Below are 6,000 nucleotides of genomic sequence, written 5' to 3'. Positions count from 1 at the left end.
ACTGCCCCCCCCCCCCCCCAAGTATGCCTCTACTCCACCCATCCCGTTTGAACAGTTTGGCCTAAGTTAATTTAGGGAGTCTTGGTTAGACTATTGATAACAACAGTTACCATATTTTTCTGCTGCGTATCATTGTATTTCTTATTGTATTTTGCTACAGTGGTTGGGCCAAAGAGAGGGGGGGGGGGGGGGGAGAGACAGAGAGAAAATAGCTACAAACCCTTCCTAGTAGGGAAGTATTTAGATCTCTATAGGAGGGCCATCTACAAGGTCGAGGTGAGGTGGTGGTGTTTTAGGATTTAGGGGCCACTTTCGCATGTAGAGTGAGTCATATGAACAGCACAGTACACCTTGGTAAAGATTTGAAGTCATTTGGAGTGAGGAAATTCTCACAAAGATGACATTTCTACTATGTTCTCTCACCCTGGTTTGATGGACTCTATAACAGGGTACCATCAAGCTAGGGTGAGATAACATAGTACAAAATGTCATCATTTTGAGACTTTCTTCACTCCAAATGACATCAAATCTTCAACAAGGTGTACTGTGCTATTCGTACATCTCACTCTACATGCGAAAGTGGCCCTTAAACCCTAAAACACCACCAACACCTCACCTCGACCTGTTAGATGGCCCTCCTATAGAGATATAAATAGTTGCTCACTGTGAGCCCCTCCCCAGAGGTTCTCTCTCTCTCTCAAAATGCAATTCAAAACATTTATCGCAAACTGCATTATGGCTATTTGCCTAACTTCAGCAAAAAAGGTGTTGTTAGACTGTGCGATATTGCCCCTAATTTAACTAAATCCTGCACGAAACTCCTCCCCAATCCCACCCCCCTCAAAAATTTGCTTTCGCATCGTGCATTACCATACTTTTCGCATGCGTTAATGCTATAACGCGTTTTTATGAATGATGGGGTTAGTAAGGTAACACTTATTAAAACATCAAATTACATCAAATTACATATTAATTACATCAAACAAGTAAACACTTGTTTGATGTAATTTTCCAATTTTGGTTCTGTGTAAACCGAAGTGGTATGTACTAGTACATGAACTCCGGTATATAAAAGCCTTTCAATAAATAAATAAATAAATAAATAAATAAATAAATAAATAAGGTATTTGCTCTGTTTTACACTACTACTACTTGTCATTTCTTTTTTTTTTCTGTTTCTGTGTAGTTAATTTATATGGCTTAATTCCAAAAACATGTGAAACAGCAAATAAAGTATCCAGGAATTGGAAAAAATAAAAACAGAAGAAAATTCAGGTAAATTAACAGTTCATTAAGATCCTTCCTAATAGGCTATTATGAAGGGGAGAGGAATCTGTTATAGAAATTAGGAGTTTACAATCAAGAAATAAAAGAAAAACCTAATTAAGGGAATGCTAGGTTATTAAGAACATAAGAAATTGCTATGCTGGGTCAGACCAAGGGTCCATGAAGCCCAGCATCCTGTTTCCAACAGAGGCCAAACCAGGCCACAAGAACCTGGCAAGTACCCAAACACCAAGAAGATCCCATGCTACTGATGCAATTAATAGCAGTGGCTATTCTCTAAGTCAACTTGATCAGTAGCAGTTAATGGACTTCTCCTCCAAAAACTTATCCAAACCTTTTTTGAACCAGCTACACTAAATGCCTTAACCACATCCTCTGGCAACAAATTCCAGAGTTTAATTGTGCATTGAGGGAAAAAGAATTTTCTCCAATTAGTCTTAAATGTGCTACTTGCTAACTTTATGGAATGCCCCCTAGTCCTTCTGTTATCCATAAGTGTAAATAACCGATTCACATCTACTCCTTCAAGACCTCTCATGATTTTAAACACCTCTATCATATCCCTCCACAGCCGTCTCTTCTCCAAGCTGAACAGCCCTAACCTCTTCAGCCTTTTCTCATAGGGGTGTTGTTCCATCTCCTTTATCATTTTGGTTGCCCTTCTCTGTACCTTCTCCATCACAACTATATCTTTTTTTAGATGCGGTGACCAGAATTGTACACAGTATTCAAGGTGCGGTCTCACCATGGAGCGATACAGAGGCATTATGACATTTCCCATTTTATTAACTATTCCCTTCCTAAAAATTCCTAACATTCTGTTTGCTTTTTTGACTGCTGCAACACACTGAGCCGATGATTTCAAAGTATTATTCACTTTGATGCCTAAATCTTTTTTCTTGAGTGGTAGCTCCTAACATGGAACTTAACATTGTATAACTATAGCAAGGGTTATTTTTCCCTATATGCAACAACTTGCACTTGTCCACATTAAATTTCATCTGCCATTTGGATGCCCAATCTTCCAGTCTCGCAAGGTCCTCCTGTAATGTATCACAATCCACTTGTGATTTAACTACTCTGAATAATTTTGTATCATCTGCAAATTTGATTACCTCACTCGTCGTATTTATTTCCAGATCATTTATAAATACATTGAAAAGCACTGGTCCAAGTACAGATCCCTGAGGCACTCCACTGTTTACCCTTTTCCACTGAGAAAATTGACCACTTAATCCTACTCTCTGTTTCCTGTCTTTTAACCAGTTTGTAATCCATGAAAGACCATCGCCTCCTATCCCATGACTTTTTAGATTTCTTAGAAGCCTCTCATGAGGTTTCTGCCAGCAAGAATGTTCCTGACATTATCACTGGCAGCGGTACTGCAGTTGATTCCGCCCCTCCCTGCCCCAACTCCTCCCCTCCCCGCCCTGACTCTTCCCCTCCCAGTCATTTACATCCTATCGCTTTCGAAAAGGCCCTTTTCACATGCGATAGGGGTTTATCCCGTGCATGCGATAAGGCCCTAATGCACATGATAAACCTTTAGAAAATAACCCCCTTAGAAATGAAAAGGCATCCGGTAGCTGTTTTTGTCTTCCCATGTAATTTGATTTAAAAGATGAATCAAATTTTTCTTTGTATGGGAGATTTTAATTCTACAGATTACCAAGATATCTGCTCTGCCAGATGTGGGTGTGTAAAGTGTTTTGTCAATAAACTAATGATTGAAGTGTAAAGTAAAACATGTAGGCCGTTGTTTTACTGTGGCATTAGGAGTAGCCCCACCCTCAGGAATTCACTCCTCTTTGCAGCAGGAAAAAAAAACCTGAGTAGGAAAGTTACTTTATCCTGGAGAGAGTTAAAATGCATTCATTTGGTTATTTTAAGTATGACGAGCTACACAAAAATCATTCTGAAGAATGGAGTAGAGCTATAGTATTTGATGATTAAAAAACTATGTCATATCCTAATGATAACAGATATATCCGAGTTTTGCCATTACCCAATGAGATTCCAATTCAAAATTCAGAAATACAGGACTCCATGCCATGGTTCACTAATGGATCTATCATGTTTGTAGCAGTAATTTCCAACATAATTTAACCATATATGCTGATTTAAATTATGTTTTCTCTCTTATACATTATCACCTTAGGAAATGGAACAAGAGGGGTTTTATATCTGCAGATGGAGAGCAACTCTTACACCACAACTCATGGTAGTGCCTCCTAGAGACATAACAATAGAGATAAGAAAATAGCTTCATGACCGCTATTTGCTGAATTAAGGCATATCACAATGTTTGTTTCAATGAAACTGTAATTTCACTTTAACCATTACATTAATTTTGTTGTATGCCAGATTTTATATTTTTCCAGGTTGACAACATATAGCCTTCTCTGCCATGTGAGATGTAACGCTTGAAGATTACATTTTTTCCCAGTTTGATTTTCCTTTCATTTTTAAATAGATCTATTTTAATTCTGACTTTTGTTTTATTTTGGATCGATCCAAATACTTTTTGGTCTAATATTTTGAGCTCAAATATTTGTTAATTGTTGTCTGTCTTTATGTGTTATTTGTGTGTCATTACGACTGAAGAATGCAATGAATGAATTTATGTGTCAGTTCAGTGAACTATATTTTTTTATGAAATTTATTTATTTTTTTTTATTTATTTATTTAGAGTTTTTATATACCGGCAATCATGAAAACATATCTTGCTGGTTTACATAGAACGGGGGTGCAATAAATACAAAAAATGATAATAAATACATGGAACTAGAACTGTGGTGACAGAAGGTACAGTTACATTTAACAAGGGAAGCCGAACTTGGAAGGAAGAAGAGAGGGGAGACTAGTTAACAAATGTCTGAGCACCTAAGTTGTTTGTGGTTTTGACTATTGTATGTTCCTTATAATAAAGTGGGAACATTATGCACATTAGTAATAGTATTTATAGCTGTAGATTTTATAAATCTACACCTGCGTGTACTTTTGTTCGCGCACCAGGCGCAAACAAAAGTACGCGGGATTTTATAAGATATGCACGTATCTTATAAAATCCGGGGTCGGCGCGTGCACCTTCTCCTCCCTTCCCCTACCTAACCCACCCCCTGCGGCCCTATCTAACCCCCCTTAACGTTATTGTAAAAGTTATGCCTGCCTCTGGCGCACCATCTCCCGACCCGGGGGCTATTCCGGAGGCCTCGTCCACGCCCCTGGAATGCCCCCGGGCCGGCACCATGCCCCCGACATGCCCCCCGGAATGCCCCAAACCTCGTGCCCCCACCTGACACGTCCCCGACACGCCCCCCCTAGCGAAGCCCCGGGACTTGCTTGCACGCGCCACCGAGCCTATGCAAAATAGGCTCGGACACTCAGGGTCGTTTTAAAAGGGTTACGCGCATACCTTATGCGCGTAACCCTTTTAAAATCTATCCCATAGGGATTATTAGATGCAGGGAGTTATTGACATGATGGAATTTTCTCATTGATTAATTTCAATTTGTTTTGCTCTTATATTAGGCTTTAATCCGTAACACTGAATTAATGCAATTTTTAGTCCCTTCATTCCTAGTGTTTTGTAGCATTTTCCAGTCCTATAACTTTTAATACATATATGCATTTACTTGCTGAAACATAGAAACATAGAAAAGATGGCAGAAAGTCAGGTGAGGGGGTGAAGATCCAAGATGGCATTGGCATGTCTTTTGGTTCTTTTTTCCTCTTACCTGAGCATTGTGAATAACGATGCCTCACACTAAACGAAAAGGCAGGTTCAGATATGACGCCTTGACCCCTACGAGACCCACGCTGGTTCAGGCAATGCTACCAGGCTTCTACCCACAAGCAGAGTCTATGACCCCGGAGAATCCCATGAGAGTGACTGGTGGTGAGCAAGCACAGTCACCTATGGGAGAAGTCTCTCTAAGTTCCGGGGCTCCAACTATCCCTCTACCTCCTATGAGCATCGCAACCACCGTGGATCCAAACTCACCACACCAATGGAAGGTGTCCTTGGAGGTGAGCCCGATTGAGGAGGGACCAGCGGTGGCTATGGCGGCGCGAGAAGTGGTTGGAGATCTGATGACCTCCTCCCCTCTGGTGCAGAGCATTGTTGGCGAAAGCCAAGCTTCTAGCGGCAAAGAAACAGCTTCTGCTGCAGGGAGGAATCTGGCTCAGTTTATGAGGACTCACGACCTCCAGGGGCTATCTTTACCCCAACTGGTAACTTTTTTACCTTGTTTATTGACTGAGAAACCTATTATACTGGATGTGTTATGGCAAGCAATTATTTTGTTACAAAATAATATAATGAATCTGAATGTGAATATAAAAGAAATGCAAACAGCTTTATATAATCTGAATCCAACTATGATCCAACATACTGAGACTCTAGAAAAAAATTGAACAAGAAAGAAGTCATATTAAAAAAGTACAACTATTGATCATTCAAGGAGAATCTTTGCTATAAAGGAAAGTTGAAAACTTAGAAAATGCTATTAGATATACTAATCTTAGGATTATAAACTTTCTGAAATGTAAATTAGTCTTTCCAAAAGAGCAATTGAAGAATTACTTTCGGGAGGTGTTACAAATACAACCTGAAAATTTACCATCAGTATTAAATGCATACTTTCTTTCATGGAAAGATGAAAGACAAGAAGAAAATCAATTAATGGATGAAGTTTCATTGAATGTCACAGA

Source organism: Rhinatrema bivittatum, chromosome 14, assembly GCF_901001135.1.
Source record: "Rhinatrema bivittatum chromosome 14, aRhiBiv1.1, whole genome shotgun sequence".
NCBI classification, from domain to species: Eukaryota; Metazoa; Chordata; class Amphibia; order Gymnophiona; family Rhinatrematidae; genus Rhinatrema; species Rhinatrema bivittatum.
The sequence above is the reverse complement of the archived record's forward strand: the minus strand, read 5'-3'. Positions refer to the sequence as shown.